Raw genomic sequence first — 14,040 nt, 5'->3', positions numbered from 1 at the left:
TTAGAACAGGTTGGTGGTGGTCACTTTATCTCCTACCTATAAAAATAAGAAGGTGACTGACACCCCTAAATATGGAGCTCAGTTAACCCAGAAGTTAGCAAAGAATGACCTGGTCAAGCAGTGATGAGCAAGGAGTATAATATGTGCAGCCCAGGGGCCTCCTTTCTAGGACCTCTAGGTCACAAACCATTGAGAGTCCCAGAGATCCTCCCCTGCTTCAGGAAACCCCAACCCCAGTCAAGTAGGAGGGGGTCACTTCACCAGGCAGCCTCACACTTCCCTATGTTTGCAGAGATGCTCAGATGGTACCCAGGCCTTATCCTGCCATTATACCAAGCCAGGAACAGCTGTATGTGGGGAGAATGGGTAGAAGCCAGCCAGATGCTTGGGTGACACTGCCTTTATTCTACAGGGTAAACTGATATCCCCCAAATGTCCCAAGGCAGCCCAATCCAGCCCATCCTTCAAAGATAGCACTGATATTCATGCTTTTTACATTTTTATATATTCTTATAATTGTTTTACTTAATGGCTAATAGTAATAATTTTATCGACTTGTCCTAAGCAAATCACTTGTCTAAATTAATTCTCACAGTGGGCCCCTACAAGATAAGAACTGTTTTTATACCCATTTTCAGATATGAAAACTGAGTCACAGAGTGAGTATTTGCATAAAAGTCACATAATAAGGGGCTAGAGGTGTAGCTCAGTGATACAGCACTTCCCCACCCCTGGGTTCCATCCCTAGCACTAGGAGAAAAAGATCATTCAACTAGTAAGTGACAGAAAAGGAATTTTAACCAGGCCATTTGGATCTAGAGCTCCATGCTGTATGTTTTTAAGGTTACGAATATTCCTCTTAGTATGGCTTTAGCTATATCCATTAGTTTGCAGTCTGTATAATTTTCTAAATGTTCCAAAACTTTAGCTGTAACTTAATCCTTATTTTGAATTATTTAGGAGAGGATTTTTAAATTTTCAAGTGTTTTTGAGGTTTTGTTCCTTTGTTTTATGGATTAGAATTCTCTGATTTCAGGGAATATAACTCCAGGTGGGAGGAGGAGGAGGAGGAGTTGTTGTTGTTGTTATAGGAATAAGGAGGAGGAGGAGGAGGAGTTATAGGAATACAAGGGCTTTGTGTCCTCCAAGGATAAGAAGGCAGGTGAGACTTAGAAACCAGTGACTAGAAAGTCACCGGGAACCTCTCTCCATATCTAATCTCTAATCTCTCCTGGGTGTCTACTTCATTAAAAAAAAATTGTTTTTGTCTTCAATCTATGTGGCAGGTTTTAAGCACAGAAAAATCCCAAGTTTATATGTCATAAGTCTAACCACCTAAGAGATGCTATTTCTCCCTCTGGGCCTTAATTTCCAATGCCCAGGAAAGGAATTCTGACCCACCTGGGCTGGGTCAGAATCAGCCAAGGACAGGGAGGTAGGATCACCTTGTACTAAATGGCTGCTGGAAACCTAAACCCAGGACAGGTGGGCAATGTGAGGAGTGACCAGCATGGATCCACAAAATATTATCTGCTGCTGTTTTGGTTTTCAGATATTATTTCTGGGTTTATTCCATGATGGATGGAAATGTAATCTATTTCTGCCTTTAGTAATTTATAGAGATTTCTTCATTGTGGTTTTGTTCTCATTTACTTTTATAGAAAAAGACACATGGTGAAGTTTTCTACGGCTATTGTTTCTGTTTCTTCAATCTGTTTTAATATTGTTTGACACAGGACATTTCTCATGCTGCATTACATCTAAGAAGTATATTCTCATTCTTTGGAATGTGTAGTGGGATCATGAACCCTCGGGGTTGGAGGGCATTTTAGTTCATTCTTCCCGTAGAGGAATGGCTGCTCTACCCTCCCTGAGAATCCATCCCACCATGTCTGAACACCCCAGTGTGATGAGCCCCCAGGACGCCCGTTCCACTGTTAAGCTTCTCCCACAGCCAGGAAGTCCTTTCTCAAATTGCTCTAGACTCTGCCTTTCTGTCACTCTGTCACTTCTGACCTTTGGTGTCTTGGTCCTTTCATGGAGCATTGCTCCCCATACAACATCCCTTCACATTTTTCATATGGGTGTCTAGAAACAGTGAGAGCCCCTCCTTCTGGGTGCCTTTAAATGAACTAAACATCAGAAACTTCAAAATGCCAGAAAGAAGTACTTGGAAGTTCCCTTGATTTTGTTCTTGACTTTAGAAGGGATCCTTGGAAAAGTCGGGTTATGCTTTCTTTGCCTCAGTTTCCCTCAACTTCATCAGAAGTTCTAGAAACTAGTTTACAAAGAGTTGTTCTGCTGGGGGTGGGGAGCTGAAGACAGCGGGAGGGTGTGGTGCTTACAGGAAGGAGGATGCCCTGGTGGGGCAGAGTGGGAAACGGCCATCTGGGGAGAATCCTGACCATCAGTGGAGAACTGCTTGTGTCTTATCAATGGTGAAGTTTGGAAGGCAAAGTGGATGTGGTAGGGAGGACTCAGCTGCCCCCAGCTGCCACCTTTTTGGATACTCATTTGGTTTGTGTGTGCCTATCTTCCCCAACTAGGATGTAAGCTCCATATTCTAGAATTTTTCTTCCCCTATCTTGTTCACTCCTACATCCTCAGCACCTAGAACAGCACCAGGCACACAGTTGGTGGTCAGTAAGTATCTGTTAGATGAATGCATGAGTCCATGCAGCTTGGCCTTCCTACATTATCACTCCACCCCTTATTCCACAAGCTCTCTGGTTGCTTCTCTTCCCTTCGTACGAGAAAGAGAACCCATGTCAACCACCCATGATACCATCTTGTACTGTCAACCTTTGTCCATGGCTTCACAGAAGGAGGACAATGTTCATAGAGAAAGAATGGAAGCACAAAATTGAAGAATGTTTGAGCTTCCTCGATTCAGCTCTCAAAAATATAATGTTCTAGTCCCCAAGATGCCCATGTTACTAACTTCTTTGGGTAAAGACACTTGTATTAGTTTCCTACAGTTGCTATAACAAACTATCACAAATGTGGTGCCTTATAATAATAGAAATTTATTTTCTCACAGTTCTGGAGGCCAGAAGTCTGACATCAAGGTATCTTCAGGGCCATGTCCCCTCCAGAGACTCTAGGGGAGAATCCAGCTTCTGTTGATGGCCACCATTCCCTGGCCAGTGGTCACATGATCCCATCACCTGAAGGCCAGTATTTTCAGGTCTCTCTCAGTTCTGCTTCACATCATCTTTTTCTCTGTATGTAGTCAAATCTCCTACCTTCTTCTAATAAGGAGACACGTGATTACCTTTAGGGTCTACCAGAATCTCCCCATTTCAAGATTCCTAATTTAATCCCATCTACAAATAATCTTTTTCTTTGTGAGATGACATTTACAGGTTCTGGAAATTAGAACCTGACATCTCCAGAGTCATTACTTAGCCTTCTACAACCCTGAAGGCCACGAGTTAAATGTTTGTTCTTTCAACAAAGACACACTGGGTACCTACTCTGAGCAGGTCTTTGGGGACACATAGTGTGCTAGCCCACACTAGCACGAGATACAGCACAACAAACATGTCTATAGACCCCCATGTTCATTGGCTGGTCGGTTACCTAGTAAGGTCTTACCTGAATAAAACCCATGACAGATACATTTTGATGTGTATGTTGGTGGGCAGGGGGACAGTGCCTTAGGGATTTGACTGGGGAAAAGAAAGCGGAGAAGCCAGAATAAAAACTGCGATCAACCCAGCATTTACGCATTGGGTCCTGCACAAAATGCTCTAATACATCATCTAATCTAGTCCTTGGAGTTGGCCCAGGACGTTGGTCTGATCATCCCCATTTTACAGTCTTAGAAACTTAAGTCTCAGAGCTTAAAGTGACTTGTCTAGAGGCTTAGAACTAGAAAATTACTGCTGAAATTTGAACCCAAGCCTACAGTACTCTAGTGTTCTCATTCCAGCATGACCCGTCGGAGCCCTCAGAGGACACTGGGTGCCTTCTAATTTGTGGACACTAAAAGAGGAGAAGCACTGCTGGGCAGGGGAACAGTTGTGTTCTGGTCCTGATTGCTCTGCTTCCAGGCTGTGTGTCCTTAGGGAAGTCACTTCACCATCTGGCCTCAGTTTCTCCATTTGTGACACAGAGGATGGGAGTTCAAAGTCCCCAACTCTTGTATTCCCTGCGTCTGGAATGAAAGACTGGGAAGAAAAAGAAAAAAAAATCAAAACTCCATCCTCCTCCTGCTTTTCCTGGGGCAGGCTCACACGAGGCACCCAGGAGCCCCAAAAACTGAAAACTGGTGGACACAGTAGAGACAACGGGCCCCAGGGCCCCAGGTTACAGCTACATCATGTTTCTCCATCTCCTAAGACCATGGCCCAGGAGACAGGATGAGGGATTAGGAGATGACTCTGCGGCCATCCATCGATCCAGCCCAGCTCCTGGGCTCACAAGCCCTGATGGTTTCACTGAGCACACACAGGATGGGCAGGTGGCTTCTCAGCCTGGCTCTCCAAGGAGCGAGGGACCCTAGGGGAAATCTCTCAAGACACTTTAAGACCAGATGGGAAGCAGAGACCCAGACTCTGTGCTAACCTTACAGGTTGTAGTGAGGACCAGAGGCTGTGCCCTAGGGAGGGTCACAGATCTTTTTGACGATTTTATTAAATCTTAGAACACTCAGAAAAAGTCCTGCAGGTGTGTGCACAGCGGGCACAGTATGAAGTCCAGTCACGGACACCGGGTTGAGAACCCCTGGTTGAGAGTACGGAGCTTCTGAATGGACCTGCTCCAGGGATAAACCAGCCCTGAGGGCTGAGGAAAGAATCAAGACCACTCAGAAGTCACTTTATTTTCAAATGACCTTAAGATTCAAAGCTGAGGTCTTTGTTTGGAGGGAGGAAGTCTGAGAGGGGGCAAGGAAGAAGGGACACTTAAAACATATCTGCACACAATTCTCAACCACATATATACACATATATAATGTAAATGTAAATATGTGTGATATGTGTAAATATATATTTATGTATATATTATATATGTAAATATTTGTGATTATATAATATATATGTAAATATATTTTACATATATATATGTTTGCATCTATCTTTTGATTTGTTGAGTCCAACTTATTTCCATTTCTTTGATGATCTGGAAATTCACTCTGAATTAGGTTTTAGGAACTTGACCTGCCAAAAAGGAGGAAGTGTCCCCTCTCCCCCATGATGGCTTCCCTTGTATTCCACTGAGCCCTGGGTGGTCTCTCCCATCCATCTGGAATCTGTTTTCTGATGCCTTCATTTGTAGCTTGGCTTAGTAAACACATGCAGCTTCCTTCACTATCCAGGGAAGTTCAGGGTGGTCCAGCACCCCTCTCCTGCCTCCCACTGACGTGTGCTCATCCTTCTTTGTAACATGGGGAATTCACTTACCCCATAGGTATCCACGAGGGGAAGGGTGCTGGAGAAAAGCATAAAAAGTGATGAAATTCCAAAGTTGAGACTTGACTTGAGTCACCACTGGCTCTACTCACCCCACCCCCGACTGTAGACATTGGGATCTCTGCAAGCTGGAAACACCTTCACTTCCAGGGACCCCATTCCTCTGTGTATCAAACTCCATGTCCTACATTAAGTTGAATGCATACCAAACTATTTAAGAGTCAGTAGCAATTAGCTAGTTAATATAATGCTGTGATTTATAGACAATTAAAACATTATTAATGCTAATATTTTCCTTGGGTTTGGGGAGGATGAGGTCTTAAGCATTTACATAGGACCTTGCAAAACTCTGAAGCCAAAGACAGAGGTGCCACCGTACTTGCTGTTCACCTCTGGTACCACTCTAGTTGGTCAGGGTCGGTGCCCACCGGATAAGCCTTTGGGGCATTACCCCTGCCCCATGGGCCTGTCTTTGTGGGACTTAATTTGTCATTTTGGTTAAGCAACAGCTTTAATTAACAGCCTCCATTTTATCTTTTGCAGAAGGAAGGAACAAGTCATAGAGTGTCCCAAACACTAATGACAGATTCCAGAAATCTGAGGCCCTTTCGGATCCCATGCTCACTGTGTCAGGAGCAGAACCCACGGCCACTGACCACACAGATGTTGGCACTGCTCACTAAAAATAATAATTGGGGGCTCACAAGAGCACTTTAGAACTTGCAATTTCACATACAAATTTAAGTTAACAAGGGCTGAAGAACAAGAGTGTGCGACTGCTGTTAACCTTCTTCTCTGGGACTCGAGCCATGGGGCAAACGTCTGGGCAGCTCTCCAGGTGTGGGGAAGAATGCACACCCCTCCACGGGGCAGGTGCACACATCTGCTTCATCTAGTCATGGATGGGGCTGTGGATGGGAAATGTGCCCTGGAGGACAGAACCACAGGGCCCCACCCTGTCAGAGCATCACACTGCCTGTCCTACAGCAGGTGCCACAGAGCCCTGGAGGGACAAGGAGAGGAGCCTGGGCTTTGGGGTCAGAAACTCCTGAGTGCAAAATCGTGACCCTGGAACTTGTTAACTGTGAGACTTGGGAAAGTTTACTGGATCTCTCTTCCCTGACTTATCTCTAAAATGGGAGACTCCTCCTACTTCTAAGGGTGGTTATAAGCTCTGCAGGGATATTATTTGTAAGCCACCAGCCCTATAGTAGCTACATAAATTATTTGTTTTCTGTTCCATGTCACGTGCTCCCTTGAATACTCCAGGGCAGCCTAGGAGTGGAGGGCCACCATCAAGGGGTTGCAGCTCTGGAGCAGGGGTGGGGCACAGTGTTAAACCCATGCTCAGCCATCTAATATTTGTGTGAGTTTGGGCCAAGTTACTTAACCTCTCTGAGCCTCTTCAGCTGCAAAAGGAAAATTAACAACATATCTCCAGGGCAAATTGAGAGGATTGAATTAACACAAAAGTGTTGAGAATAGGGGCAAAGAAAACCCTCCTTATCTATTGGATACTGTTATTGTTTATAATTGATGCTCAATAAAATGCTAGCTGAATTTAAATTGATTGACAAGTACCCTGGAACAGAAATGGAGAGTCATTCATTAGAGGTAGAGGATCCTCGTGTCCAGTAACATTTTCAGAATATTTTCATTTCTTCAAAATACACACTTCCCTAGTAGAAAACTCTCAGCAGGGTGGAGGCCAGACCCCTGCCTGGATTGTCTTCAGTGAGGTACTTTCCAAGTCATTTACTGATTCATATTCCTCCTCTTCATGTCCCCAAAAGGAATTTACACAGTGATGTGTTATTTCACCCCCATTTTTCAGAAAAAGAAATGGTATTAAAGCAAGAAACATTCCTCTTTTCCTTTCATAGTTCTTTTTGACTAATCTTCCAACTTCATCCTACTGAAAAAGAAGTTCCCACACAGGGTGAGAAAGGGAAAAACAAGGAGGGGGCCTGAAAAAAAAGGTTCTCCCTAAGGAATTGCAGCCTGATAGGGATGGTCAATGCCAAACCAAGGCACACCTGTCTGCAACCTCACTGCGTAAGGTGTGGCCCATGGACAGCACCATAGGGATCACAGGAAACTCATAAGAAATACAAAATCTCTGGCCCTACCTCAGGGATACTGAATCAGCTCTGCCATTTAATAAGATTCCCAGGTGACATTTTTCACCCATTAATGTCTTGAGAAGGATTGTTCTCGTGGATACAGGTTTGAGGCCTGGAGAATTGGGTTTTCATCCTGGCTCAGACACTCACTAGCTGCATCTCCTTGGAAAATTCACTAATCATTTCTGAGCATCCATGTCCTCATCTAAATAACTAAGGACAATAATAATGTCCTCCCTAAACATGTTAGAAGAACTGTTGGAGCATGTATATGCAAGTGTTTTGTAATATATTAGGTGCTACATAAATAAAAGATTTTACTTCTTTCCACCATATGCATTTTTTTTCAAGTAACTTCACTGGTGTATGGGCCGAAAGGACCCCCTTCTGACATATGGATAGGAGAGCCCACCCCAATGAGAAATGATAGCTGCAACCCGCACTCTTAGTTGGGTACAGACCTTATCACATTTCACAAGGGTCTTGTATAAATCAAGATTAGGTCATTTCAATGTGTTGGGAGACTAAGCTCTTTACAGAATTCTTGGAAAACCTGCTAGATCGACACTTATTAGGCCAAAAAGAGGAACCACTTAGGCTAAGAACATGAGCTTTGGAAACATACAGATCTGGCTTTAAATCCCACCCCTGCCACTTCCTAGCTGGGACCCTGAACGAGTTGGTTCAGTTTTCTGAGCCTCAGTTGTCTCATTTGTATAATGAAGATGGAAACACCGGTTTTGCCAGACTGTTGTGAGGATGTTGTAAGATGAAGCGTGTAAAGCATCTAATAGGGCACGTGGCACATAGGTGCTCCATAAATGATGGTCATGTCACAAGTCACTGTTATAGTTTGTAAGATTTGTTATAATGCCCATGACAGATGCCTGGTTTCCCAATGACCATGAGAAGCTTGTTCTGGGCAAGTATTTTTGGATCCAAAAGATTAGGAGAAATATTCAGTCATTGACTCATATTTTTAAGCATTTATTAAATACAATCTGCATTCAAACAATCTTTGTGTAGTAGAAAGAGAAGGTCTGTTGTCAAAAGAGCCAGGTTTGAATCTGAAGGGCTTCTCTCTGCTTTCAGATTCTAGAATGTGTCAAGTTTCAGTGTAGGGAAGGAGAGAAGATATCCCAGGTCAGGATCAACTTTGAGTGTTACCAAATCAGGGCGGACTTTTTCCTTGATGAGAAAAAAAGCCATGATAATGAAAGGCATGGTAATGAAAGAAGAGGACACAGCAGAGACCCCCCCCACTTCCCAGGGAGCCAGGGACAGCCCAAATTCTAGGAGAGTCTCTTAGTCCTTCACCCCAAACCACAGTAATGTTTGGCTTCATATTCTTTGAGCAGCTTGGAACCTGCAGAAGCTGGGTTAATGCCTGAGAGCATTAGTGTGCATCAGAGTCACCCCGAGAGCTAGTTAAATATACAGATAATCAGGCTGTCGCCCCGGAGATGCAGGTGGAAGAAATTCTGCTGTAGGGGCTGGAACCTCATTCTTCTGGTTCCAAATCCTGTTCTTTTTCTATCACATTAAAAGACCCTTAGAGGGATGGATGGATGGATGGATGGATGGATGGATGGATGATAGTTTCCCCACACAGATTCACAAGGCCATACATAGGTGGTAGAATCAGGGTCCTTCTGTTTATCTCTGCTGTCTCATTGCCTTGGTTACTAGGAAGGGGCTGAGCTCTGGAGTGTTTACCAGATGATTCCGGGACACTGAGCAAAGCCACCTTAGCACTGCAGAAAGGAGATGAACTAAGGAGTCAGAAGACATGAGTTCAAGTCTAAGTGCTGGTACTCCCTTGTGGTGTGATCATATGGAATTTAGGACGTCATTTAACTTTGATGTTCTCATTAAAAAAAAAAAAAAAAAAGTCAAGTGCCCAAGCTAAAAGATTATTAACTAGTACTAAAGAATAGTATGTGTTAGTTAATTTCTCCAGCTAAAGACACATCCCCAGTCCCATTCCATTTCCCCTCCTGGTTTGAAGTCCTTAAAGGGGATCCAACCCTTCACATTTATGTACACACTGATTTCAGGTACAAAGTCCCATGTGAGTCTCTTGAGAGCTCAGTAAGGGGTTGTGATCCCAATTGACAGACAGCTGAGGCAATCAGAATGCTGGGGAGTGAAGTTCAAGGTCACTCTCCAGTAGCTCAGGAGCCACAGGATTCAAGGGCATCTTCTGGTCCAAGACCAGGGGTTTTTCAACTGCCCCTGCTATCTGAAACCGCTTGGTCTTGTCCATACAAGGGCCTCTGGAGATGTGACAAGGACCCTCCCTACCCAAGCAGGATAGGGTTAGAACCATCATTTTAATGGGTAATCACACATTAAACCCTAAAATCACCTTTGACAATTTAGGAGTGGTGGGGGAGAGTTAAAATAAAGTTGATCCCTAACTAAGGTTATAATAGGAATGTTTAAACTTTCGACTCCCGTGGGTCTGTGTCTTGCTGCTTGAGTCTAGCTGGACTGAGGTATTCCTGGACTCTGCTTTCCCTTGAAATCCTCTCTCCAGTCTGTCTCGTGGACTCTCTGCCCCTGTGGCCTTCAGAAGGCATCGTGTCCTGTTTCTGATAGAGGAGGCTCTGTGAGGGGCCAGAGCCTATTTATTCTAACTTGCTCTGTCGTCCCTAATGTGCTGTCACACAAGTGACTTGCTGTGCGATGCTAGAAGGGAAACAATAAAATGCACAATTAAGAGAGTGGCTCACGCCTCCCAGGGAGTCAGCTCTCCCGAGGTCACTTTTCCCATGAATTCAGCGCTCGTGGACAGTCCCTGTGGCCTTCAGAAGTGCTCAGCCATGGGATGCCGACCTTGCCCCTTCCCACTTTTCCACATAGAGCTGGGGATGAGGTGGGAAGGGGGGATTGAGAAGGTGCAGGGGTCCACTCCACCAGTGACCGTCCAGGAGAGAGTGGACCTCTCCCTCCCTTTCTGCAGGAGTTATCTGTACTCGCCCGTGGGTCCGACCCTCCTGCCTGTCCAGCTCTAGCTTCCATGACTCAAAATTACCTAGAAACAAAAGAACCCGCCAGGCTATTGTTCTTCTGACTTTTAAAGTAGGGCCCAGTCTCCCTAGCTCTTTCCTCTTTGGAGAGATCAAAGGGTTATGGAGTTTTTCTAGAATTCTTTTAACAGAGTCAACTGATTTGATAAGAATGGTGCTTCCCTCCAGCCACATGGTTTCCAAATCAGGCAATATCATCCCCACACCTGTCAGCAGGTAGAGGTGACGGGACCCTGGTATGTTACTGTTCTCCAGAAAAAAAAAAAAAAAGCCAATAGGAAATAGGTAGGTAGGCAGGCAGAGTTATTATATTAAAAATGGCTCATGTGGTTAAGGAGGCTGACGAGTTCAAGTGCCATCAAGCAGAGAATTGTGTCTTGCTCATGAGAGGGTCACCTTTTTGTTCTATTCAGAACTTCAACTGATTAGAATAGGCCCATCTGCACTGGGGAGAGTGATCTGCTTTACTCAGTTTATAGATTCAAATGTTAATCTCATCCAAAACCACTCTCATGGAAACACCCAGAATGACATCTGGGCACCACACAACCTAGTCAAATTAACACAAAACTAACCATCTTGTTAGAGAAAAGTTAGGAGAAAGAACCAACATGGACTTAATGTAGTGATGTGTGAGGCATTGTATATGGCTCTTTCCAATGTCACACAGCCACATGGGGTAGGTTCCTAGTCAGGCTGCTTTTTCTACTGTGCCTCGACTTCTTCCAGGAGGCCCATCTCAGGTATGACAAAGTCCAATAGCAGCAAAGACCCAGGGCATCATTTGCAGCAGGAAATGTGTGACAGCTCTACTTGGAACCACATGGTGATGTCAGGCCCATGCAGAAAGCCACATCCAGATTCCTGCCCAGTTGTCCTGATGGCTCCCACTCACGGTGGAGTTCAGATGCAAAAACTCATAAAGGGGACACAAGGAGCTGGGTGTGGTGTGCACACCTGTAATCAATCCCAGCTACTCGGGAGGCTGAGGCAGGAGGAGCACAAGTTCAAGGTCAGCCTGGGCAACTTAGGAAGAGCCTCATCTACTTAGAGTCTCAACATCGTTTCAAAATAAAAAATAAATAGAAAGTGCTGGAGATGTAGCTCAGGGGTAGAGCATTCCTGGGCTCAATCCCCAGTTCAGAAAGAAAGAAAAAAAAATGACAGGAAGAAGGGGGAGGGAGGGAGAGAAAGAGGGAGGGAGGAAGGAAGGAAGGAGGAAGGGAGGGAGGAAGGAAGGAAGGAGGGAGGGAGGGAGGGAGGGTAAGGAAGGACGGACAGAATAACACAGGGAGAAGCAGTTCTGGGGAAGTGCTTTTAGCTCCTCTTCTCTCTTAAGTCTGGGGGTTCCTGCTCCTACCTGCCTGCTCGTACCCTGTGGGCAGCTGCCCCTACTCCTCAGGTCCCTAGGATTTCTGACCTTACAAGGTTCGTCTGGTAAATCACCTGAGTTCACCAGGTGAACTCAGTCACCAAGACACCAAGTCACCAAGTCACCAAGTCACCAAGACAGCCCAGGAGAAGCATTAGCTGGAGTCTTCCAGAGCCAAGCTTGGCAGCTGGCATGCAACCCTCAAGTGACTCCTACTCTAGAAACGTCAAGCCAAGGGTGACTGACCAGCCTGGAGAAAGAAGAGACCAGCCGGCATCCTTTCTGTCCCTTTCTTGTAACTAAAGTCCTTGGCTCGTGCCTTGGAGGAATTCCCTCCGTCTCTCACCTGGAGCCCAGGCTCTTCTGAGGTTCCAACACAGTGGAGTCTCTGTGCCTCATGCAGCCAGGGACAGCTGATCGAGTGGTCCTGGGACAACCGCCTCCAAGATTCGGCTTCCCCTCTGAACCTCCCCTTCTATTTCATCCTCAATTCCTGCTACCACCATCACATTGAGCTCCTGGGAAAGGGGGTGGAAACTCAATTTGGTCACCCTCCTAGCAGAAGAGCTGCTTCAGGACCTCATCTGGCCCCAGTCCTTGGATGCTGGGCTAACAAGGACTCATCCCTGAGCAGGGCTGAGGTGGCGGCCAGGGGTTCAGGGGTAGATGCATTCCATCAGAGCAGCTGCTCAGCCCCAAGCTGGAAAGGTGGTCAGGAGGATGGGACTTCAGGAGGGGTTCCAGTCTGCACGGGCATCTCAGGTCTCCCTTACTTTAAGAAAGAGATCAACTAGGGACTGTCTTATGCATAATAAAGGAAATAAGCCCTTGATTATTTTTTAATGATGATAGTGTTCTCTAAATAGTGACCATCCCCACTTTTTCCAAACCCCCACCCACTTAAAGCACATTTTGGTTTAGGGACAGTCCTCTGGCTTCAGTGGATCTAAACCATCCTGTTGGGTCACCCAGGCATCCGAGGATACCAAAAAGCTCTCAGGGTCAAGTTGGTAGATGGATCTCCAGAATCCGACTCTGCTAAACAAACCCACAGACATTTTCTGGAAGTGACAGCAGAAATGCCACAATGCAAATGGTGACAAATCAGACCAGCTACTGTCAAGCTTGGGGCAGCATATCGTTTTTTCCTTTATGTATTTAACTTTTGAGCATCTCTGTCTGTCTAGGAGGGGGTAGAGCTGACAGTGGCGGGTGGGGGAGAAGGACAAATAACTCAGAGCCGAGGGTAGAAGGTCCGGAGAAGAAGCTGAAGGAGAAACATCCAGGACAAACAACAGGGCAGGGGACCGCGTGGGGCTCGCTCGCCGCGCCAGAGCTGAACTTGCAGCTTTGATAAAGCTGACTTTAAGCCGACCTTCAGCCGCGCTTCTTAGCAATGTACACCGGGCAATCGCTGGTAAATCTTTATTAATTTTAATTGGCGGCACCCATTTATAAGAACCATTAAAAAGGATAAATTGAGCCCATCCGGCGTAATGTCTTTTGTTAATTAGTTTGTCAGCACTGTTTTAATATCCCCTAATGACTTCATATTTCAGACCTGACATTAAAGGAGACGCTGCGAGAAAGGAAATGGTCTTATCACAGTGTACTGTACCGTTTTTCTTTTTTGAACAAAAAGTGTCCTTCCAAATGCTGACCAAGGTTAGATGTCATTTAATCCTCAAAGGCAGGTGCTTGAGGACTTCGGAGGCCCCCGATGCAGAGCCAAGGGCTGCTACTTCATCGTTTCTCAACTTTCCTCTCCTCCACCCATCGCGAGCCCCCGGCACACTCGTTCATTCCTTCTTTGCCTCCTTCCTTCATTCATTCCACAGCCATTGTTTGAGATCCTCAGAATCAAGAAGGTAGCAGGTCTGAATGAGGTCAAGCAAGTCACTTTCTAGGAAAAGGACGTAAAAGCTTTGCATTCTCCGTTCTACTGAAAGGCTTTTTATACAAATTCAGTGTTTTTATTTTGGCAGGAAACAGACTATGGGAAGGATACGAAAGACAAATAGGTAAGGTGGGCTTGCCTTACCAATAAGGTAAGTCTTGCCCTAGAATCAGATGCAAATCAGAACTGACACCAGGGCCGT

Source organism: Marmota flaviventris, chromosome 2, assembly GCF_047511675.1.
Source record: "Marmota flaviventris isolate mMarFla1 chromosome 2, mMarFla1.hap1, whole genome shotgun sequence".
NCBI classification, from domain to species: Eukaryota; Metazoa; Chordata; class Mammalia; order Rodentia; family Sciuridae; genus Marmota; species Marmota flaviventris.
This window is presented reverse-complemented; position numbering follows the sequence as displayed.